Consider the following 25736-nt stretch of genomic DNA (forward strand, 5'->3'; position numbering starts at 1 on the left):
TAGGGAATCTAACAGCTTATAAAACTAAAGATCATGGAAAATAGATAGAGCTATGCCATAATTAATGCAAAAGGATAAATTGCATGAGGGGAGATAAGTATGATGTTGTACCTCTTAATATATATTATTATTGTACTCCTATGAGGCACTATCATTATTATTGTGATTCGAGATAAATACTATTATGGATCAGTGAGTGACCGAATTACTATTCTTTAGGAAGTGATAGGTTATTATCTATCGCTATTTATCCTAAGAAATGGCATAACTCAAATTCTGCATTCAAGCCATTTGGTTGTAGTGTATTTAAATTATATATCCATTTCATCTCTTGTATGCCTAGCTGTTTCGTGTGGTCTCCACCTCTCCAGTGTTTCTTTACTTTGCATATGGCTTTAAAGTTCAAGAGGCTCATATCTGCTCCATGGTACTGTGCAAAATGTGCCGATACTGTATGTTGCATAAATTTCTTTTTGATATTTAGCATATGCTCTCTGATTCTTATATACAACTGTCTTTTATTTCTGCCCACGTACTGGAGTCCACATGGGCATTCCAGTACGTAGATTAAATGCACACTTTGACACGTAATGAAGTCCTTAATTTTAAATACTTCATTACGATTATTGACTTTTCTGTTAGAGATTTCATGTACTCCTTTCAATGTAGTGTTTCTGCTGGTTTTGCAAGCAATACACTCATTGCAGTAGAAGAAACCCTTTTTTGTTCTTTTTCCTTCCTTCTTGTTTCCTTTCAGATGATTATTTGTTAATTTGTTTTTGAGGTTCCTAACTCCTCTAAATATTATCCTGGGTTTTTCGGGTATGGTACTAGTCAAAGATCTGTCTCTTTTTAGTAGGTGCCAGTGTTTCATCAGGATCTTTTTGAGTTGTATATTCTCTTTACTATAATCCAGAATGATGGGTGGAAAAAGGTTAGTTTGCTGTGGTGTTACTCTGTCATTTCTTTCCTTTTCTCTTAGCAGGTTACTGCGTTCTATATCCTTCACTCTCAGTAGGTCATGTTCTACTTCCTTAGGATCATAGTTTTTAGCCAGAAAATTTTCTTTTATTTTCTCTGCCTGTTCTATATATACTTGTTGGTCTGTACAATTGCGTCTTAATCTTCTAAATTCATTGTATGGTACATTTTTCAGCCATGCTGGAAGATGGCAACTTTCCTTTAAGATGAAACTGTTGACATCAACTTCCTTGAAATGTGTCCTTGTTTTCAGGATACCTGACTCAATATAGATGGTAAGATCAAGGAAATCCACAGATGTAGTGCTGTGGATTGTATTGAGTGCTACTCCCCAGGTATTATTGTTGATGTATACAAGAAATTTATCCAGTTCTTCTATGCTCCCTTCCCATACAAGAAAGATGTCGTCAATATACCTCTTGTACCTATGGATATTTTTATTCCATGAGTGGGTGTTCCAGATATAATTGTTTTCCCATTCGCCCATGAATATATTGGCAAAACTGGGAGCAAATTTTGTCCCCATTGCATTCCCTCTCTTCTGTAGGAAAAATTGGTCTTCAAAAAGGAAATAATTGTTCTTAAGTATAAATTCAATGCTTTTGATGATAAACGTGATTTGTGACTCTTCTAGATCTCCAATCCTCCTCAGGGTGTTCTTAACTGAATTGCACCCTAATTCATGTTCGATTATGGTATACAGTGATGTTACATCCATGGATACCAGGATGAGATTTTCCTTCCATACCACAGAAGCCAGTTCCCGAATCATCTGCGTTGTGTCTTTTAGATGTGATTTCACTCCAAATACATATGGTTGTAAGAAATGGTCAATGTACTGAGACAAGTTTGAAGTGATGGAATTAATGCCAGAAATAATAGGTCTGCCTGGTGGTGTTCTCAGGTTTTTATGTATCTTTGGTAAGAAGTAGAATGTTGGAGTTTTCGGAAAATTTATATCCAGGAATTTGTATTCTGACGCTTTTAGGATTCCTACCTCTTCAGCCTGTATAAGCATATTTTTCAGTGCTCTTTGTATCTTTTCCAATGGATCCTTGGGTAGCTTTTCATAAGTTTCCCCATCTCCTAATAATCTATATGCTTCTTTTAAGTAATTTTCTTTAGTCATAATCACGATTCCTCCACCTTTATCCGCCGGTTTAATGCATATCTCTTCGTTATTCGATAGGTTCTCCAACGCTTCTATTTCTTTTCTCGTAAGATTATTTCTTTGGTAGTTATTTTTCTTGATCTTTCTTATGTCTTCTGTGACAAGTTCCTCAAACATTTCCATTCCAGCTGAAACTTGGTTATAGGGGTAGAAAGTTGAGGTAGGTTTCAAATTGCTATGTTTGAAGACATCCACTGTTTCTTCTTTTTTAGGTATGTCTTGAATTTGTGCAAAATGCTTCTTAATGCTGACTTTCCTAATGAATCTCTTAATGTCGATCATGGTATTGAATTTGTCGACATGCGCAGTTGGAGCGAATTTCAAACCTTTATTCAATGCTGAGATATGCGAAGGGGATAGCGTGATTTCTGCAAGGTTGAAGATGCCTATTGGCTGTTCTTCTTGTTTCTTTTTCTGTTTATTTCCTGCTCTTCTTCCTCCTCTCTCTCTTCTGGATTTAAGCCCTTTCTTTTTCTCCTTTTTGGCGTTACTGGGTGAAACCATGTTGTGATTTCTCTTGTGTTCTTGCCTAAACGTCAATGTACCCTATCTTTGGCAGATCCTACTCGGCCAATAATATTATCCAGACCGATAATCGGTCGATCCCTACTGTATTGCCATTGACTTATGGGATGCTGGCTAGACAGTTATATTGTCCATTTGCTCAATGTTGGGTGGAATGTAGCTGGCCACTAAGTTATGTTTGGTATCTGCATATTCCATTGTCTTTGGCTGGATTGCAGCTGGCCACAAATCTCTCCTCTGTGCATCTGCACACTGTTTTGCCAATGGTTGACGGGCCCTGCTAGAGATCCCAATAGTAACATTTTTGCGTATTGCAGATATTTAAAAGAGTATTTACTAAGGCAGAGATATTTCACATTAGGCTGTCATGAATACCAGTATTAATTCTACATGTAAGTCTGTATGTCTGTAAGCGTGTATGTGTGTCAGTAAGCGTGTATGTGTGTGTCTGTAAGTGCATGTGTGTGTCTGTAAGTGCATGTGTGTGTCTGTAAGTGCATGTGTGTGTCTGTAAGTGCATGTGTGTGTCTGTAAGTGTGTGTGTGTCTGTAAGTGTGTGTGTGTCTGTAAGTGTATGTGTGTGTGTCTGTAAGTGTATGTGTGTGTGTATGCGTGTGTCTGTAAGTATATGTGTGTGTGTCTGTAAGTGTGTGTGTCTGTAAGTGTGTGTGTCTGTAAGTGTGTGTGTCTGTAAGTGTGTGTGTCTGTAAGTGTGTGTGTCTGTAAGTGTATGTGTGTGTCTGCAAGTGTATGTGTGTGTGTGTCTGTCTGCAAGTGTATGTGTGCAAGTATATGTGTGTCTGTAAGTATGTGTGTGTGTCTGTAAGTGTATGTGTGAGTGTCTGTATGTTTGTCTGTGTGTATGTGTTTCTCTGTGAGTGTGTGTCTTTAAATGTATGTGTGAGTGTGTGTGTGTTTGTCTGTGAGCAGAGTACTTGTAGAATAGAAGAAAGAAGGAGCAGAGTATTTTTGAAAAGGAGAAAGAAGGTGCAGAGTATTTGTGAAAAGGAGAAAGAAGGTGCAGAGTATTTGTGAAAAGGAGAAAGAAGGTGCAGAGTACTTGTAGAATAGGAGAAAGAAGGAAAATAAAAAGGAAAAGGAGAGAATTGTTGTTGGCTAATAATAGTAAGTGGGCTGCGCAGCTCAGTCTTCCTACTGGGCATTGCCATAAAGAAGGTTAAAAAATAGAAAAAAGGAAGAAAAAAAAAGGTGGGGAGGGGAATTGAGAAGGGAGAGAAGGGGAGCTGATGCACAGATGAGAAATCATATTATGAGCAAACAGAGAAATCGTCTGAATATCACCGAAAGAGGAGACCTTCGTTGTTCCTTAAGAAAATCGAACCAGATATCAAATATTTAGTCTCGCAGCATCAACCTCAAGGATCTCATTAATCACTAGTAAAGGTAATTTCAGTTTACTTTATTGTTTTCTCATTAAACTTTATAAAGTTAAAAACATTATAAACATGCATAAAGTAGAAATAAAAAGATAAATGTACGTACATTTATTTTTTTTTAAAACACCTTCCTTTCTAAAAAATATTCTGCACTTGCGTGAAAACTGGTGGGCGGTAAGGAAATTTTTCCATCAAGTAAGATGCATTAGTGGGCGGTAGGTAGAAAAAGGTTGACTACCACTGATCTAAGCACTATTAATTATGGAACAAAAAGAACTAGTGTACATTCTGCTTGCAATATACATATACCAAAAGAGAAAAAAAGGGTTGCATTCAATCATAAAAATCACAGGCTGCTAACTGAGTATGGGTCAGCAAACACCACAGAACATATATCAAATATCTCAGTGGATTTTTATATGTTGGACAAACCTCACAAAAGATGAAAGAGAGGTTTTCCAAACATAAATCTACTATTCGCACAAAGATGACTGACTTGCCCTTGCCATTCCACTTTTCTGAAACACATCAGAAATTCATAATATCTCTCAAATTAAAATTTCAAATTATAGAACATGGCCCTGAAACTCTGAGGAGGGGGGATAGGATTAATAAATTACTAATGATAGAGGTGTTTTGGATTAGAGAATTGGATCCACTATCACCAAAAGGACTTAACCAGAAATATGATTTATTACCTGTAATCTGAATAAGCTGTATTAATATTTTTTTAATTATTTTTAATAATGTAATGCTTAATATTTTTCATTAATTTTTTCAAAGGACATATAATGGTTTTGATTGTTTGGGTTACTTCTCACTTTCACCCTCTTAAGAGACCTTACTTCACCCGTTTACTGGGGATCACCAATCTCCACATATGTTAAAATTACATACATTTGGGACTTTTGTATTTAAGCACAGTCCTTTTCACTAATTGAAATATTAATATTTTATACAATATGTAACTCTATTGTGATTTTGATTACACTGATGATATTAACATTTTATTGTGATACACAATTAACTTGTTTATAGAGGTATTTAATTTTAAATATTAGCACTTTACCATGCTAAAACACTTTATTCAGTATATACACGGTCTCTAATTTAGACAACTTCTCTCATTTGCACTTAAATACATATTGCACTTGCACTTCTCCCTTGCACTTTATTATAATATGCACTTTAGTGGATATACACATAGAATTAATATAATTTTGGCATATCACGTTGTTGGATATCACGGTTTTATTATAACACTGTTTAGTGTAGGAGCTTTTCTCTCATATACCTTTGGTCCTATTTATCTGGACATTGTACAAATTGAGATTATATATATATATTTTGATACACTCATTATCTTTATAATGCACTTTAGATTTTTTCATTGTATAAATGGAATGTTTAAAATTATATATTATGATGTGATCCCATTTTTTATGTATAGTGGTATTTGACAATGAAGGTGTCTTATTTATGTGTATTTATATCCGTCTATGTATATGTATATATATATATATATATAGTGTGTGTTTTTGATGGCTATGTCAATTTTTGGTTGCTCTCTGGCTCCTTTTTTGGTGATTGATGGTACATGGCATGACACCTTTCTTGTTATATTGCTTTTATCTTTGTTTTTCTTGTTTGCTTCTTTTCTTTTATCTATTTTATAATTTTTGTATTTCTTTATTATTATTTTTTTATTTTTCTATTTTAATTAAATTTTTTCGTTTTTATTTTTATGCTTTGTGTTTATTTTATTATTTCCCTTTATTAATTTTTATATTTTTATTTTTTTTGCCTCTTTTTTACTTACATATATACATATTCTTTATTTTATCTTATTTTACATTTTTTCTTTCCCTTTCTTTTTTAGTTTGTTTTATTGCTTAGTTAATCTTCATTTTTTACTTTTTGAAAGCATGCGCTTGTTTGCAAGCGCTGATGGAGTCTTTTGTGACCCTCGAGCACTTGGTGTGATCTTCTATCTCAAATGCCACCCACACATGCGCCCTGGTGCGCCCTTGTGCCGCCCGCGCATGCGCCCTGCTGCCGTTTGTGCTCGTCTCTCACTGAACATTGTAAATAAAATTATCTGCAAAGATGTTTTCTACAATCTTCTAGAACTGCTGCTGTCTTCAGAGTCCTTAAGTGTTTTCAGCATCAATTTTGTTTCTCTGGATGAAGGTACTTATGATCAATTATGTATACTATCTTCAAGGAGATATTTGGATTCACAACAGAAGTAATGTCAGGGTGCCTCAGTCATCTTGGGCTCAATAGATCCTTTAGTCTGGTATCTATTCATCTTGAGGGGAAATGTATTCTAGGTTGGTCTTCTTTAGCCAAGTTACAGTAGACCTGTGGAATGGTTCCTATCAGATGAAGCATTTCAAGATAGTAATAAAGGGTTTTTTTCCTAAGTGGATCTATGGCTATTCACAACAAGTATCTCAGCTAGCTCTTCTCCAGAATTATATCCTCTTGTGGAACACCAAGAACAAGTGCCATTTTTTGCCTCACATACATGGATTTCCCTGTGAATGGCATGGCATGTACAAATATATTCAGCCTCTCTCTTACAAGAGTCAGTTCTTCTTCCAGATATACTTTCTCCTTCCTGTAGACATGGAATTATGTTTTTTCTTCTTGGTCTCTTCCTTATCTGATAGATAGTATCTCTCTACTGACACAGATATTCCTACAATTTCGACTAGTCTAGGCATGAGTTTCAATACTATGTATGTTCACGTCTCAGCCCTTTGGTCCTTATACTTTTAGTGGACTTTTACCATTGCCATAGGCATGTTAATACCATTAATTTCCCATAGGATCTGTCTTTCCTATAAGTTAAGAAAACTCCCTGGAATCCTTGAAATCCATGTCTCTTAATTTCTCTCCATCAGGATTCTACCAGGGTCTTTGGCTTCAGGCAGGCATGTATGAGCTTCAAGTTTCATCTTATAAAGATCTCCTTTGTGGTCTTAAACCATGTTACCTCAGATTTTTTCTGAGTTTTGTCTCTAAATGATCTCCATTTTTTCCATCAAGAATTATGTTTCTAGCCTTGCATTGTCAGGGTATTTATATCGGCAGACATTTTGTGCTATGATAGAAATTAAAATGTATATTGTCAGAGTCACTCTGAACAGAGCAGACTCCATTTTGTTATTTTCAAGTTAACAAAAGACACAAGATTTCTATCCCTTCTGTAAAACTAACCACTTTGCCAGAAGCTAAGGAATGTATTATATAAACAAACCCAGTAATACAAGGAGTCTAACAGAGAAGGGGGGTGGAATACTTTTCTTAATGTTAGCTTCACACAAGAAAGCCAGACACCAGTGACCAGATAAGACTTAGTAATTCATTTTACTTTCTAAATTTCACAAGATTCCCATTGTAGTGAAAGGTGAGACTAAGTTTACGAACTGTCATATTAGAAATTATAACCGAATTTGGAGACACATAGTCTGAAGAAAGCCCAAAGAAAAAGCTTTGAACTGACAGAAAACTTAAATTATGAATAACCATTAAGATAAGGTAAATGACGTCAAAATAGCCACCAGGAAAAGTTAACTCTTTCCTGAAAAGGTATGTTTAGTGGGACGAGACTGCCCTCTATAGACCAAATACTTAAATTGTTATCTGGAAGGTAACCACACCTCCAGTTTTCTATTGGTCTATCACCTAGTGAATTTTTCCTTTAAAAGTTAAGACAAAGAGAAAGCAGAGATAAATGCAGAGAAGGGATGCAGAGAAAAAGCAAAGGAGTAAGCAATGGGGCAAGGCAGTCAGGATCGCAGGCTAAGAAAGAAAAGCAGAGTCAGAGTAAGAAATCCATTCAAATTCCTGAGAATACCTACTAATCTGATGAAAATATCTACTCAACTGGTAATTATACTGGTTTCATTTGATTAATCTAATTTAATAAAAAAAAATTCTAATAGCATGATATATGACTGGATAAACCACGATCAGATTTCGATATTTAGAAATCTTAGTTAACTAAGAAGTATATATTTATAACCATTCCATGCTGCAGATGGAATTAGAATAAGTATGTATTTATGTGACATATCACATGTTAGCATATCGTGATATTTATCCAGGTGTATTGATTTGCTCTAAAATATGATAAAATATCTGTTTAGGGGGCAGGGCCGGGCCGCCGAGCAGAGAGGCAGCCATGCATGCTTGCTCCGGCTCTGAGCAATCTAAACGGCGAAAATTACAGTCTCTAAAGCAAGCCAGAAGCCGGGGAGGCACCAAGCATTGTGTGGGGAGAGACCCAGGAGCAGAATGTGCCAACGCTCACCAAGCTGCAGCCGTGAAGCCTGCATAAATGTAACAAACCCACAAGGCCTGCACACACACGGACTGCAGGCATGTAAGGCACGATGACAGAGGGAGAGAAAGGAGCGCCGGCCCGGCCCCGCTCACCCCCCTCTGGCCGACGGGGGTAAACCTGGCCCACAAGTCAGACCTTCAGAGACTGGGGTGGAAGCCCGCACAATGCGGGGCCCCTTCCCGCGCGGGACCAAGATGGCAGATGGCCACACACGCAGCTGGGAGCTGCACTGGGTCACCTGGACCCTTCAAGGTGATGGATCCCATGGAAGGACCCCCCGGGCGGCGGACTGCTCGGCACAGAGCCGGCCTTGGTCCCTGGATTTGGTGGTGGTCCAGGGGCAGATGCCCCCAACTCTGAGAGCCCTGTGGAGCCGAGGCGTGCTGGGACCCCGGTGGACTGGTAGCCGGGGAGGCGCTGACCGGCGCCATGCATGTGACCGGAGAAGGGTGAGGCAAAAAGAGGCTGGAGCTCCAACGGGGACCCGCAGGGGTTGAGGAGGTGCAGGGGACGGGGGGCCCGCGGACTTTTCAGAGGTGGGAGTGCGCCGGACTGTTCACGTCCCTGAGTGCCCACAACATTGTGGAACCCTATGCTGCACGACAGGGGCATGCCTTGGGGGGACCGGAGAGGATCTGACACACGGGGGGCGCTGGGAGGCCCTGGGAGTGGGCAACCAGCTTAACATATATAAGCATCCCTGCCACAAGTTTGAACAGAGGTAACAGCAGAGGGAGGCTTCAACAACAACTACCCTTCGCAGCGGACGCTACAATGCCACCTCCAGAGAAGAGACTCACCTTTTTATGTAATCAGAACCTAGTAATGCAGAGTCCTCTACCGAGAACATTTTTACTTTATTTGCTCCCCCTTTTTGTTTGTTCCTATATTTTTTCACCAGTATTACATTACTAGCGAAAGTCTGCGCCAGAATGACACGCCAACCGACTCGCTTATGTTCTATTAACCTTCACAAATTGCACAGCATTATTGTGTGTCCACATCTTCTGCAATGCCTACACTAGGTCTTAGCACCCAGTCACTTACCCAGCCTGAGCTTGCCATTAATATACATATTGTGCAGGTCACTTGTCTTTGGATACTGGAACTGCTGTATGTTTTGAACGTTTCACCAGTCACCTGTTTAATCGTTAGTTATCTCTGTGTCTGCAAATGCAATATTACTGTCTCAACCTATATAAAAATGTGCTGACTGTTAGCCTGTAACTTTTGTTTTATAATTTTAGCCATTACTTTTGATATATACCTGCATCATTTATGTGACTACCCTTTAGAAGATTAACTATAATATATACGGCTTGTTTTGACATAACCAATTGCAGACGACTGTCATGGATCACTGAAATTAGTATATGCGTTAGTCATGTCTAACTTGTTTTTGATAATTTTAGGCTACTACTGTCTAGCACAAGAATCTGAACCACACCTTAACTAGCTACTCCAGATAACATATATTTAGTCTACGCTCCATGATACTAGCTTACGTAACTTTGTGACATATCACTATGCTTCACCATGCAATTGTTCAGACCTATGTTATTCTAGATGTATGTATTTGCCTATGCTGAAAAAATCAAAAAAAAAAATTTAAAAAAAAAAAAAATATCTGTTTAGGCAAGTGAAAATTCTGCTTATAGAAAAAGGTAGATTACTCTTATTGGATGGTTCCAGGAAATGACTTATGAGCTGGTTTAAATGTTAATTTATTTAAAATTACATGAGAATAGGTCTTAATTACTTAGGAGGTCTAGCCAGCATAGAGAAAGGGTTATTCTAACTGTCAGCTTAAGATTTATGGCTTTATGCTGCAAACTGTGTGAAACCTTTTCTTTGTCTCTGTGAAGCCCATCATAAGTCATTGTCTTGACAATTAAGACTGTGTTAGCCATTGGAAGATGTTTTTACATTACCATATTGTATTGCAAACTATGTTATACTGAATATTCATTGATTATTGTCATGCACGTTACTTATTATTATTATTTCATTTGTCACAATAAATTGTATCTATTTTTATAACAAATTGTGATTTTATTTATATGGAATACATTTCACTTACACGATAACGATCTTTGGGATCTGAGAATTGAAATAGTGGGCAATTCTCAACTGTTTACTATTATTATCCCATAAATATAACCACAGCATTTTTCCTTTTAATAAAAACAAAGCAGTGGTATGTTCTACATTTGTCATGCTATAATGTACAATGTAATGTCATAAGCCTGTTCGGTTCCCCAGGGGGCAGGTAAGGCCTGCAGCATCTAAATAAGATATCAATAAATGTATTTTCTGCCATTTTTCAGGCTGTACATGTCTCAGGAGTTTGGTTCTTGTTGGACTATTGGCTCATTCTATAGGTTCTTTCTTTTTCATGGGCTGCCGCTGCTAGGTTTACTCCAATATTGTTTTATACAGCATCTTCTCAGGCCTCCGTTTAATCCCTCATGAGGTATGTACAATTAAGGTCAGAGCTGCTGTATTGGATCCGAGTGAGAATATAGATTAGTTTTCATGATTTGCTTGTATCTATACACTTCTATTGGTATTTAGGAGTCTTTATGTTGTCCAGCTATGGATATGGCCAGGAAAACAGAAAATGGCCATTGGCCACGGCAGCACAAAGATCCCACCCTGAGATATTAAAGGGTGAAGGAGGGGCTATTTATACCCTATTATTTAGTGGTTCCAATCTGATTAGGAATATGGAGGAGCTACCCAATTGTTACTGCCATGGCCTATGACATGGAAAAGAAAATTACGTTAAGTACAAATTAATTTTCTGTTATATACAAGAATATTGACATAATGTATAAATTAAGAATAATATAAATGATCACAAAAAATTATTCTATATTTACCAGGATAAATGTATGGATCATATCCCTGAAGTCTCTCTGCTCCATTACCTGCCCTTTTAGCAAGGGTTAACTGACTCCGACTATAGTACTGTTTCATCTATTACTGTACAGTCATTATGTGCTGTCTGACTACACTGTCTTCTGTAAAGGTTTGTCAAACTTTCATTTTATTATAAATTTTCCTTGCAGTGACATGACTTTGCAATCTGCCACAATGCCATTTTAATATAAAGAATGTTCATTGATGAAGAAGGCACTATGTATAGTGTTGTATTTCAACAATGACTCTGTCAGGTTCTTATGGTCTTGGTCTTTTTTTGTCCAACTCATAAAAGATGTCTGGGAAATAAAGTGTGTTACTAATTTAAATTCTAGTATTTTAGGAAATCTCCCTCGGAAAGTCATTGTATCGGCATCACACTTTCAGGCCAAGCATATGTCTCATGCTTTTGGCTGCAGCAAGGACTTGTCAGCGAAATTGAAAAAGCAAGTTGAGCGAATGTAGAATTTTGTTAAAGAGGCACTAGTGCTTGCTATTAGATTTTTGCAATGAGTGTCTTCAGCAAACTAATTCAATATGAATACATTGTTTTTCCAACCTGCCCTGACAATGCCTTGCCCAGAGAATAACCTTTTGTTCTCAAGATGATCGGGGGCACAAATGGAGTTGTATGAAATGAGTGTCCAGGACTAAGCAGTGTGAGTAAATATGAATCAGAAAGGATGACTGCTGCATTTCTCACCACACGTCAGTTTTAAAGATTAATGTTCACTTTTCCTACTTTTGCATCCTAGCAGTTCAGTATAGTTAAATGGACACTATTGTTATCAGAACAACTACAGCTTGGTGTCTATAGCATGTCCCTAAAGGCTTTTTTTAAATGTAAACACTGTCTTTTCAGAGAAAAGTGTAAACAAGTGTTGGAGTGTAAATAACCTGTTAAAGGTGCTTCCTGGGTCAGTGCTGATGTTCAGCGTCTCCGCTGAACGTTTCTCATAGAGATGCATAAATTCAATGTACCTCTATGAGGAGATTTTGATTGGCACAGCAGGGCATTTTGTGTTTGGCGTTTTGGCATTAGCCTCCCAATGTTTTCCTGTAGAAAAGCATTAGATTGACAAAGATCATCAAGTTTGATGATCTTAGCCAAGGGATGGAGCCAGTCACAGTGGACCTGATTGGAGCTGGAATAAAGATACGTTTTCATTCTTTTTAAAAAAGAAAAGTAAAACAAGGATTAGTTAGATTAAAAACAAAAGAAGGAAGGTATGTAGAAGAGGATAAAGGTCTAGCTGACTGCCTCAATGAATATTTTTGTTCGGTATTTACAGATGAAAATGAAGGAGAGGGACCTCAGTTAAGAAAAAGGATAAATTAGTTATTTATTACACGTGAGTTTACAGAGGAAGAGGTTCTATTTCAACTGTCAAAAGTAAAGACAAATAAGTCAATGGGACCTGATGGAATACACCCAAAGCTATTAAAAGAGCTTAGTGGTGTACTAGCAAAACCATTAACAGATTTATTTAACCAATCATTGTTCACAGGAGTAGTCCCAGAAGATTGGAAGTTGGCGAATGTTGTGCCCATTCACAAGAAAGGTAATAGGGAGGAGTCGGGCAACTATAGGCCAGTAAGCCTTACTTCAGTAGTGGGGAAAGTGATGGAAACCATGTTAAAGGATAGGATTGTTGAACATCTAAAAACACATGGATTTCAAGATCAGAGACAACATGGGTTTACTTCAGGGAGATCATGCCAAACTAATCTTATTGATTTTTTTTGATTGGGTAACTAAAATTATAGATCAGGGTGGTGCAGTAGACATTGCTTACCTAGATTTCAGTAAGGCTTTTGACACTGTTGCACATAGAAGGCTTATCAATAAACTGCAATCTTTAAGTTTGGATTCCAATATTGTTGAATGGGTGAGGCAGTGGCTGAGTGACAGGCAACAGAGGGTTGTCTGCTGTGCCGTGGCTTGGTATGTTGCTGTAGCCCTGGATTACAATGTTCTTACAAACTCGTGTCTCAGTCGGCTGTTTAACCTTGTTTCAGGCAACAGAGGGTTGTAGTCAATGGAGTATATTCGAAGCTTGGGCTTGTCACCAGTGGGGTACCTCAGGGATCTGTACTTGGACCCATTCTCTTTAATATTTTTATTAGTGATATTGCAGAAGGTCTTGATGGTAAGGTGTGTCTTTTTGCGGATGATACTAAGATATGTAACAGGGTTGATGTTCCAGGAGGGATAAGCCAAATGGCGAATGATTTAGGTAAACTAGAAAAATGGTCAGAGTTGTGGCAACTGACATTTAATGTGGATAAGTGCTAGATAATGCATCTTGGATGTAAAAACTCAAGGGCAGAGTACAGAATATTTGATACAGTCCTAACCTCAACATCTGAGGAAAGGGATTTATGGGTGATTATTTCTGATGACGTAAAGGTAGGCAGACAATGTAATAGAGCAGCAGGAAATGCTAGCAGAATGCTTGGTTGTTTAGGAAGAGGTATTAGCAGTAGAAAGAGGGAAGTGCTCATGCCATTGTACAGAACACTGGTGAGACCTCACTTTGAGTACTGTACACAGTACTGGAGACCATATCTTCAGAAGGATATTGATACCTTAGAGAGAGTTCAAATAAGGGCTACTAAACTGGTCCATGGATTGCAGGATCAAACTTACCAGGAAAGGTTAAAGGATCTTAACATGCAGGGGCGGACTGACCGGTCGGGCACTTCGGACGTGGTCCGAGGGCCCGGCCGGGAGGGGGGCCCGCCATCAGGGGGCCCGGCCGCCCCTTTAAATGCTGCAGCCGCCTGAGCGCTCTCCTAAGAGCGCTCAGGCGGCTGCAGCTTCTCACCTCACCTCCCCTGTAGCGTGGCCGAGCGGCTTTCCGGTCCGCGGTGCCCGGCCGGAGTGATAGGAAGGTGCACACTGTGCACCTTCCTGTCAGTCCGGCCGGGTACAGGAAACAGAAACTTCTGTTCCGCGCGGAACAGAAGTTTCTGTTTCCTGTACCCGGCCGGACTGACAGGAAGGTGCACAGTGTGCACCTTCCTATCACTCCGGGCGGCCGGGCACCGCGGACCGGAAAGCCGTTCGGCCACGCTACAGGGGAGGGGGTAAAAAGAGAGAGGGAGGGGGAGGGGGAGGGGGAGTAAAAAGAGAGAGGGAGGGGGAGGGGGAGGGGGAGGGGGGGTAAAAAGAGGGAGGGGGAGGGGGGTTAAGAGAGAGGGAGGGTGGGGGTTAAGAGAGAGGGAGGGTGGGGGTTAAAAGAGAGAGGGAGGGTGGGGGTTAAAAGAGAGAGGGAGGGTGGGGGTTAAAAGAGAGAGGGAGGGGGGGTTAAAATAGAGAGGGGGGGGTTAAAAGAGAGAGGGAGGGGGGGTTAAAAGAGAGAGGGGGGGGTTAAAAGAGAGAGGGGGGGGTTAAAAGAGAGAGGGGGGGTTAAAAGAGAGAGGGGGTATAAGAGAGGGAGGGGGGGTTAAAAGAGAGAGGGAGGGGGGGTTAAAAGAGAGAGGGGGTTAAAAGAGAGAGGGAGGGGGGGTTAAAAGAGAGAGGGGGTTAAAAGAGAGAGGGAGGGGGGGTTAAAAGAGAAAGGGAGGGGGGTTAAAAGAGAAAGGGAGGGGGGTTAAAAGAGAGAGGGGGGTAAAAGAGAGAGGGAGGGGGGGTTAAAAGAGAGAGGGAGGGGGGTTAAAAGAGAGAGGGAGGGGGGTTAAAAGAGAGAGGGAGGGGGGTAAAAGAGAGAGGAAGGGGGGGTTAAAAGAGAGAGGGAGGGGGGTTAAAAGAGAGAGGGAGGGGGGTTAAAAGAGAGAGGGGGGTTAAAAGAGAGGGAGGGGGGGTTAAAAGAGAGAGGGGGGTTAAAAGAGAGAGGGGGGTTAAAAGAGGGGGGTTAAAAGAGAGAGGGGGTAAAAAGAGAGAGGGAGGGGGGTAAGGAGGGAGGGGGGTAAGAAGAGAGGGAGGGGGGTAAGAGGAGGGAGGGGGGTTAAGAAGAGAGGGAGGGGGTAAGAAGAGAGGGAGGGGGTAAGAAGAGAGGGAGGGGGGTAAGAAGAGAGGGAGGGAGGGTAAAAAGAGGGGGAGGGGGGTAAAAAGAGGGTGAGGGGAGTAAGAAGAGGGTGAGGGGAGTAAGAAGAGGGTGAGGGGAGTAAGAAGAGAGGGGGGGAGTAAGAAGGGAGGGGGGGAGTAAGAAGGTGGTAAGAAGAGGGGGAGGGGGGGTAAGAAGAGGGGGAGGGGGGAGTAAGAGGAGGGCAATTGCCCCCTTCCCTGTCCGCAGGCACCGTGCGGGCAGCCGGCAGGGGAGGGAGGAAGAGAGGACCCGGGAGCTCAGCCTGCAGCTCCTCTGGGTCCTTCTTGCGCGAGCACAGATCGTTGCCGCGGTTACCACGGCAACGTTACGGCTCTTGCGAGAGTAAACTCTAGCCCTGGAGCTACGGGCTAGAGTTCACTCTCAACACTGTGACCACCAGGTATTCCTGGTGGTCGCAGTGGTGAGAGTGAACTCTAGCCCAATAAACACACTGCCCCCACACACCATACACATTCACACACTGCCCCCCATACACACACACTGCCCCCACACAGACCATACACATTTACACACATTGCCTCACACACACACATACACTGCCCACCCATACACACACAGCCCCCCATACTAACATTGCCACACACATACACAGCCCCCTCGTACACACATTGCCCCACACACCCTACACATTCACACACTACACCCCCTCACACACACTGAACCTTTCACACACACACTGCACCCCTTACACATTGCACCACTGCTCCTATACCCTACTACAGCCTCATATCCCAGCAGACCCCAGGTAAGTTGTTAAACTGTTCTTAAACGGTTTGACTACTTACTCTAGGAGGGGGGCCCGGCCCTCCTGGCACCATAACGACTACACAGAGCAGTAGTGGTTATTGTGCATGGATTATTTCTTTAAATAATCCACGAGTGCCCCAGTAGCCAGCAAGCCAGCCAGCCCACAGGCCGGCCAGCCAGCCCACAGGCTGGCCAATAGCCAGCCCACAGGCTGGCCAATAGCCAGCCCACAGGCTGGCCAATAGCCAGCCAGCCAGCCCACAGGCCACCAGTTAGGCTTAAAGTTAGCAAGCCACAGCCTGCCAGCCAGCAAGCCACAGCCTGCCAGCCAGCAAGCCACAGCCAGCAAGCCCACAGCCTGCCAGCCGCAGCCAGCAAGCCCACAGCCTGCCGGCAGTAGCCAGCAAGCCCACAGCCTGCCAGCAAGCCCACAGCCTACCAGCCGCAGCCAGTAAGCCCACAGCCTTCCAGCAAGCCCACAGACTGGCAGCCAGCAACAGTAATTAAGGTAAGAGGAGCCAACTTGGCCTAGGTATCAGCGAGCTATGTTGTGTTGCTATATTGTGAATAGGAACCAGAGTGTTGGAGAGACCCCCCTCCAGGCCCCATTAGACTCCATTGTAGTCTCTAATGGGACCTGGAGGAAATTCTTTCTAACACACTCTCTAAAGGACACTGAGATAGCCTCTGCTAGAATGCTCCCCCCCCTCCATGGCCCATTAGCCCTCAATTGTAGTCTCTACTGGGGCATGGAGGCGACTGTTTCCAGCAGGGACACTGAGATGGCCTCTGTTAGAAAGACCCCCTTCCAAGCCTATTAGACTCCATTGTAGTCTCTAATAGGGCCTGGAGGGTATTCTTTCTAACACACTCTCTAAAGGACACTGATATAGCTTCTGCTAGAAAGACCCCCCTCCATGGCCCATTAGCCCTCAATTGTAGTCTCTACTGGGGCCTTGAAGGGATTATTGCACTTTTGTTCCTTGTGTCTAAAGATTGTGTAGGGTGTGGCTGGAGGCGGTGCATGGAGGCGGGACATGGGTGGCGCTTGCTGCGGAGTATGGGTGGGGCCTGTAAGGGGGCCCTTGATTTATTTTGCCCGGGGGCCCTGAGGGTTCTCAGTCCGCCCCTGTTAACATGTATAGCTTGGAGGAAAGACGAGACAGGGGGGATATGATAGAAACATTTAAATACATAAAGGGAATCAACACAGTAAAGGAGGAGACTATATTTAAAAGAAGAAAAACTACCACAACAAGAGGACATAGTCTTAAATTGGAGGGACAAAGGTTTAAAAATAATACCAGGAAGTATTACTTTACTGAGAGAGTAGTGGATGCATGGAATAGCCTTCCAGCTGAAGTGGTAGAGGTTAACACAGTAAAGGAGTTTAAGCATGCGTGGGATAGGCATAAGGCTATCCTAACTATAAGATAAGGCCAGAGACTAATGAAAGTATTTAGAAAATTGGGCAGACTAGATGGGCCGAATGGTTCTTATCTGCCGTCACATTCTATGTTTCTTTGTTTCTATAAACCTCTGGAGGTGCATAGAGATGAAAATAAACTTACATACTCAACTGAATGGCTGAGGGTGCAAACTTCCTAACTGTTTGCACATAATATGTATGACTATTTATCTCCATTACGGGGACATGTTAAAGGAACACTCCATGCACCATAGCCACCATAACATGCCCCCACCCCTTCATTGTAAGTTTTTAAACCATTTTAGAATGGTTTGACTTTTTACCTGCGGTCAGGTGGCCGCCGCATCTGCATTTACTAAAGCCAACAGAAGCTCTCTGTCTGAGCTAAGCCTGGTGCTGTAGGATTTAGCTGATTGGCTGAAAGTATTTAGCTCTCAGCCAATGAGTTAGCCTTATTGCAGCTCTTAAGTAGGAGCCTCTTGCTCTCTGTCAGGTGTAGTGATGGTGTGAAACGATGTCTAGCAGACCCCAGGTAAGATGTAGAACTGGTCTAAAATGGTTTAACTACTTACAGGGGAGGGGGCATTATAAAGATTACAGTGGGCAGTACTGGTTATGATGTTTGGACTGGAGTGTTCCTTTAAGCATGACAACAACCTAAGATCATTGCATAGTTAATGATGCAAAAAGGTCCCTTGTCACTGCAGCCATAAAATAATAAAATTAAATCCAGTGATAATATTGCTCCTCTCCCACTGACAGTAAAAAGGAAGTTGTAATTCCTTCTTTGCCATCCAGACTGGTCACAGCTAAATTGTGCATCTGAAAGGCGTACTCTGGGCAGGTGCCCACAATCCACATCCATCCCTCTATGATTTTAAACTGCTCCATTCACTAAATTATAGAATGTGTGCTATGCAGGGCCAGATTAAGAGCCCAGTGGGCCTGGGGCTGACAATTATGATGGGCCTAATTACAGAATCCTATAGACTAAAAACACTAAAACAACCATACCTCCCAGGCGTCATGTATCTGATGGAGATGGTGTTGGAGGGAAAGGATGCAGCTATACGAAAACACATACTCTATGCTAATCTCTCTCTAATTTATGCTTTCATCTGTCAGGTAAATCCATACCCCCTAATAGCAGTGTCCAGTGAAGCAGCAAGTCAATGGGCGTGGTAAAAGGGTGGGCCACTGTCGCCAATCATGTGACCACACCTGCCAAAAGGGGTGAACATGCCCAAAAAGGGGGCATGTTTGTCCAAAGAATTGGAAGGCCAGCCTGGCATGAATGCATGTCAGGTTGCCAGCCAATCGGGCAGGCTGTCCAAGTAAGGGTTTACTATGCAGGCAGCACCCTGAGCTTGACATAAATGCATCAAATGATGCGCCTACTCCACGCTTTCTAAGGACTGTCCCCTAGCACTCACATGTCCACTTGTCTCCTTATCATCTTACTAGCAGGCAGAAGTTCCTGGTATATAGTCTGGGACAGAGTAAAGGTGTAGGTAGTGAGTGTAGAAGAAAGGGGACATGCCACAGTGTTAAAGAAATCAAAGTCTGCATTACCTAAACTAATTTTATTGTCAGCCAGTCCACACAAGTTTTGTTGCCATACATCCCTCTTAAGCTTCCAAACTTAAAGGGACCCTATAGTCACCAAAACAACTACAGCTTATTGTATTTGTTCTGGTAAGTAGAATCATTCCCTTCAGGCTTTTTGCATTATACACTGTCTTTTCAGAAAAAATAACTCCACTAGCCCCTCCTTAGATGGCTGCTAGATGTGCTTCCTGGGGCAGTACTTCCTAGTGTGCAGCACTGCCACTCAGTGTCTCCACCCTCTGCATGCAGACACTGAACTTTCCTCATAGAGATGCTGATTGGCAAGGGCTATGTTTGACTTGTGCTGGCTCTGCCCCTGATCTGCCTAGTTGACAGTCTCAGCCAATCTTTGGGGGAAGCATTGTAATTTTCTCAGACTACCACTTCTGATGATGTCAGTTCAGAGGCAGAGCCAGCATCTGCAGACTTGAATACAAGTAAGATGTTACTATATTTAGGGAGGCAAGGGGGGCTAGATGGTGTTTTTTTTTTTTACATAATAGGTTCAGAAATACATGATTGTGTTCCTGACCCTATAGTGTTCCTTTAAGCAAGAGTATGTGAAGAGTAGTTAGAGTTGCCACCTTTGGAAAAGGGACACTGAGGACACTGGCTGGGAGACATAGGGACGCTGGGAGACATGGGGACTCTGAGACACTAGGGACACTGAGAGACATGGGGAAACAGACAGTAGGAGACTAGGGGAAATTGGGATCCATGTGGACACTGGGACACTAGCTGGGGGACATGGGGACACTGGTAGACATGGGGACACTGTGTCCCTAGTGTCTCGATGTCCCAATGTCTCAGTGTCTCCCTATGTCTCACAGCGTCCCCATGTCTCACAGTGTCCCCTAGTGTCTCAGTGTCCCCATGTCTCCCTGCTGCCTTTCCCCCAACCCTCACTTACCTGAGCTGCTGTCTGGACTCTCTGTGCCGTGTAGCTGCTCCCCCATGGATCAGTGAGTAGTAGAGAGAGGCAGGGATATGCTGTAACTTCCTATCCCTGCCTCTCTCCACACACAGTGACCCCTACTGGCCGGTGCTGGTATTGCAGAGTAATTTCCGTTTATACTGAGAAACATACCTGCATTTGTATTTCCGGAATTATTGCAATACCTGCACAGCCAGGCAGCCTCAAATACCAGCTGTGCCAGTAAAATACCAGTCAGGTGGCAAACCTAAGAGTAGTGTGTAAAAAAAATAATTTTTTTTTTTTTTTTTTTTAAATGGGCCTATTCCATGGGCCTGGGCCTGGAGCTGCAGCTCCATCAGCCCCTATGTTAATCCGGCCCTGGTGCCATGAACTTATTGAGCAGAACCACTCAGACCTGAAGACTGGAATGGCAGCTGAAATACATATCATATAAACCCCTCCAGGAGAGTTGTCCATTAAAAAAAAAAAAAAGGAATAGCCCATGCTTGGTTGAGTCTCTTCACTGTCTGTTAGGGGCCAGTCTGCATGGCCAATTTCCAGTGCAAGTGTGATAGCTTGAGGAACTTAAATATCTGTACAAAGTATTACAAAGGAGGCAATATACAGTACTTTAAAGTGGCATTTCAGACTGACGAGGACAGCCCGTCCCCCTTCTCTTATTTTAGAAATATTATGAATATAATGCATTAAAAATTCATAAAGGTAACAGAAAAAAATCTGTCTTTTATATCATATGTCTAAATTATGATGATAACCGGGAGATGTCAAAATGGCTGACTTCATCAGCAGCAGAGCTTTATGGGATATGTACAGCGAGCCATGCATTAGAATATGAAAACATGAATGCAATGTTCTCAAACGATTTATTCATATTCATTTTTTTTTTCATGAATGTGAAGAATTGCTGCACATACCCACAGTGAAAATATGGGAAATGCTCTACTTTGACATCGCAAAGTTTACATGACAAACGTCATTGGAAATTACAGTTTTGTCTTCTACTGCTGTTATAAGTCCTGAATTTTATAGAATCCAGGAAATGAAAGATACAGAGTGACACAGAAAATAAAGTGACACATTGCAGTTTAGTGCTTTATGATATGTTTCTTGTGGCTTATAGAATAAGAAAATAATGAGAAACATGCACATTGCAAAGCCACCACAGGAGATACCCGAGTGACCACAACTTTAATATGGGTCAAATACAGGGTATGACTATGCCTTCAGCTCTAAAACATGCTACACCTCCATTTTTTACTAAAATGATCGCTTTAAACACTATCACAGCTTTGTATAACTGCAAAGGTGATGGTGCAGAGAGTACACTGCCCTCTCTCTTATTTGAGAGTGGCTTAGAACTACAGCAATTTTTAAAAATTAATGCTGTCTACAGGGATGTCAAACAAACAGCTGGAATAGTCAATTTTGTACAATCTGTGGGTGAGTGTTATGCAAGCACACATTTCTCCCCACAAATCATACTAGCAGTATTCTACAATCCAGTCTCACCTCCAGTTCTGCTACTTTCCCACCTTGTAATTTTTTTGCTGTCCCCCTATTGTGTTTTTATACCCCTTCTCTTCTAGACTGTATGCTGGTTTGAGCAGTGTCCCCATCAACCTATTTTTCCTGTAAAAAAAAAAAAAAAAAAGAAACACCCCCGATCACCCTGGCAAAAGCCTTGCCAGCCTCTTGTCCTGGGGGGCTCAGGAGATGGCCGGCTGGCCACCTCAGGGCCCTCCGAGGCTGGCAGCGGAAGCACTTTACGGGTGGGCGGCGAGGGAGGACTGATCTTCCTGTTCAGCTCCCTCGTGCGCACCACAGTGATGCCGGAGCCGGAATATGATGACACTTCGGCCCCGGCATCACTACGCGGCGCGCAAGGGAGCTGAACAGGAGAATCAGTGCTCCCTCGCCGACTGCAATGACCGGCTGGCCGCCCAGCAGCCCCACTGGACTCCAGGGAAAGCGAGAATCCACCCCAGCACTCCCAAAGGTAGGGAGGCTGGGGGGGATTAAATATATATATATATTTTTAAATGTGAATGTGTTTGTGTGTCTGTTAGTGAGTGTGTGTGTGTCTGTTAGGGAGTGTGTTACTATGTGTGTGTATGTTTGTGTGTCTGTTAGGGAGTGTGTTAGTATGTGTGTGTGTGTCTGTTAGGGAGTGCTAGTATGTGTGTGTGTGTGTCTGTTAGTGAATGTGTTAGTATGTGTCTGTTACTGAGTGTGTTAGTGTCTGTGTCTGTTAGAGAGTGTTAGTGTGTGTGTCTGTTAGTGTGTATGTGTGTCTGTTAGTGTGTGTCTGTGTCTGTTAGTGAGTGTGTGTGTCTGTGTCTGTTAGTGAGTGTGTGTGTCTGTTAGTGAGTGTGTGTCTGTTAGTGAGTGTGTGTCTGTTAGTGAGTGTGTGTCTGTTAGTGAGTGTTAGTGTGTGTGTGAGTTTCTGTTAGTATGTGTGTGTCTATTAGTAAGTGTGTTAGTGTGTGTGTGTCTGTTAGTGAATGTGTTAGTATGTGTGTGTCTGTTAGTGAGTGTGTTAGTGTGTGTGTGTCTGTTAGTGAATGTGTTAGTATGTATGTGTCTGTTAGTGAGTGTGTTAGTGTTTGTGTGTCTGCTAGTGAGTGTGACTGTGTGTGACGTGTCTGTTAGTGACTGTATTAGAGTGTGTGTGTGTCGGTTAGTGACTGTATTAGAGTGTGTGTGTGTCTGCTAGTGAGTGTGTGTCTGTTAGTGACGGTGTGTCTGTGAGTGTGTAGGTTGTCTGTAGTGAGTGTGTATGTGTGTCTGTCAGTGAGTGTGTATGTATGTCTGTTAGCTAGTTTATGTGTGTCTGTCAGTGAATGTGTGTCTGACACTGAGTGTATATGTGTCTGTCAGTGAGTGTGTATTTAGAAGGGTGAGGGGATAGAGGGTGCCTGAGTTGTGTCATGCCTAGGGCAGCACAAAACCGGGATACACCACTGGGTCTAGCAAGTTATTAAAGGAGCAGAAGACAAGACATTAAAAATTAAACATAATTTGCAATAAAGGGAGTATAAACATTAGATGACTCTTATCAGTAAGTTTTTAGAAAGGATGTGCAAGTCACATGCAGGTGTTGTGACTAGAGCTGCATAAACAAAGTTATTTAACTCCTAAATGGCAGAGCATTGAGCAGTGAGACTACAGAGGGATGATCTATACACCAAAACTGCTTCATTATGTTGTAGTGTCTGTGGTGACTGTAGTGTCTCTTTAACCCCTTAAGGACCAAACTTCGGGAATAAAAGGGAATCATGACATGTTATGTGTCCTTAAGGGGTTAATAAAGGTTCTGATGATAGTGATATATGCAGGATCTTACCACAGACACTAATGGGGCAGTGTAACTTCCTGTTTCCCGTAAATGCTTATTGCTACCATATTATTACAATTAACAGCTCATCTCTCTTGTTTGGTAATTTACAAATCATAATCCCTACATCGCATCAAAAGAAAAAGAAAGCGAGTGTGCTATATAGATATATATAAATTTTCTCTTAAAAATGATAGGAGACTCTTTTATTAAACACCAGATTAATCATAATAACATAATTCTACTACCGCCTTACATTATTGTGTCAATAATAGAATTATATATGCAAATGATTAGGTAAGTCATTACCTGCAACCTGTGACTTTTATAAGTGGATGGAGATAGATAGTACTTAGTGACTCACTATGACATTTCTGCCAAGTATGTGTATTTTGTTCATATACCCCCAGCAGGTGTACATGGCACTACAGGTTGCATTACAATAGAGGGAGATACAGTATGTTAACATGGGATACAATAGTGTTATTTAGCATGCTATAGCCAAGTATCAGATTGGCTAGTGCTATATTATATTCTCAATCACACTGAACTTAAAATATTAATAAGCCTAGGCTTCGATCTAGCTCTGCATCCAAAGAGCAATGCAGCAGCAAAGATCTAGAAATGGAGCAATCACCACAGAAACAAATACCATGTCCCAACTGACTGCCCCAGAATTGCAGTTTATATATAGCCTGTGTACATTGAGTATACTCGTTTTATTATGTGTACTGAGCTCTGAGGACGAGTTACACTTTTATTAACAGGCTACGCTCTGTGTCGCATCGATGTTACTATTTGGTCCTCTTAGTTTATTAGCTGGGTCACTAATACACCATGTATTGGTTGCACTGGACATTGCTCAGTGTCATTGGTACCAATTTAACGAACTTTCTATCTTAGTGAGGCCAACTTACCGAACGTTCTGTTGGAGTGAGGCCAACTTACCGAACGTTCTGTTGGAGTGAGGCCAACTTACTGAACGTTCTGTTGGAGTGTAAATAACCTGTTAAAACAGGCAGATCTCTGCCCTTGCCAGTAATCATTAGGACTTTAGTAGGAATGTGTTCCATAGCTTACTTCGCAGCTATCCCCACAGCCAGTTGGCACTGAGAGGGTTAAATGGCAGATGTGCTCGGGCATACCTGGGGTATTTGGAACTTTGTGAGTCCTTACACACTTCCATCAAGGTCGCTGACCTCTGAATGAGAGGCATGAATTCCCGGAAGGGCAGAGCTGTCTCATTCTGTCCTAGTCCCACGGGAGTCTCCAGGCTGTCTCCCTTTGCAATAGAAATGTTAGCAGTCTGCCTGTCTCTTTAACGACATCCAGCCAGCGCTCCCCCAAATTCTAAACTTACCGGGAAATTACAGCCATCACCACCTACCTGAATGGAGATTCCAAGCCGAGCTCTGAGCCTCACTCACATGCATCGATCCATGCAGCTCCCGGCTTTATTTCCTTTCTTCGATTTATCTGTCAGACTTGTCAATGTCTGATTCCCAGTCTGAGACTCTGTGCAGTCTCTCTGGATATCTCCTACAGGTCTTTTCCCCTAGGTCACTTTAACAATCGTCCTATCAGGATATCTGGCACTTTTACTTTTACCTCTCTCCCCCTGTCTCTCTGTGTCTTTAACTCCCTGGCTCTGTGTCTCTTCCTCTCTCAGTTTCTCTCACTGTCCCTGCCTCTCTCTGAGTCTCTGTCTCTTTCTTCTTCTTTCTCTCTCTCACCCTCTCTCTCTCACTTTGGTTTGTTACAATGTAACACTAGTACGTCCCACAATGACATTAACCCCTACCCTCCTGAACTGCATGTTTCTTTACAGTCCAGCTCATCAAGAACCACGTAACCTCCTATCACTGGCCCGCAGTAACAGGAAACAGCTCAAGAATAAATAGTTAAACCAGGAGAGAAATCAGGATTCTGTGATTCATACAGATAAAGGGTGGGTCCACATTTTTGGGGGCCCAGGCACTTTAGTTTTAAATACTGGTCAAAGCTGTATCTTGGTATCTGCCAGAAAAAGAAAGAAAGATTTTATTAACAAGACACAAGGTTTATATACTAAAATGAGAATTTAAAGTGAATGCAAAATGAATTAGAAGTTTGGCTATTTTGATCTTAAATTTGAAATTTACTTTGAATTCTCACTTTAGTAAACAAGCCTGCACTAAATCAAAAAACAAATAGAATTGTAAGGGACAAAATAGCTGAACTTGAGAGTTTTTATAACAATACTTTTTGCCTACATTTTGCTATTTAGTTTTGAACTCACT

General features: G+C 41.9%; 1 protein-coding gene across 1 annotated transcript in view; it reads right to left on the reverse strand.

The window, feature by feature from the left end:
• Positions 1–25182, reverse strand: part of FES (FES proto-oncogene, tyrosine kinase) — a 137679-nt gene extending 112497 nt beyond the window's left edge. The window contains exon 1 of the mRNA XM_063448932.1: positions 24845–25182. The gene's annotated coding sequence lies outside the window, so the exon portion shown is untranslated. The remainder of the gene's footprint in view (positions 1–24844) is intronic.
• Positions 25183–25736: the final 554 nt, after the last annotated feature.

Source organism: Pelobates fuscus, chromosome 3 (assembly GCF_036172605.1).
Source record: "Pelobates fuscus isolate aPelFus1 chromosome 3, aPelFus1.pri, whole genome shotgun sequence".
Classification (NCBI taxonomy): domain Eukaryota; kingdom Metazoa; phylum Chordata; class Amphibia; order Anura; family Pelobatidae; genus Pelobates; species Pelobates fuscus.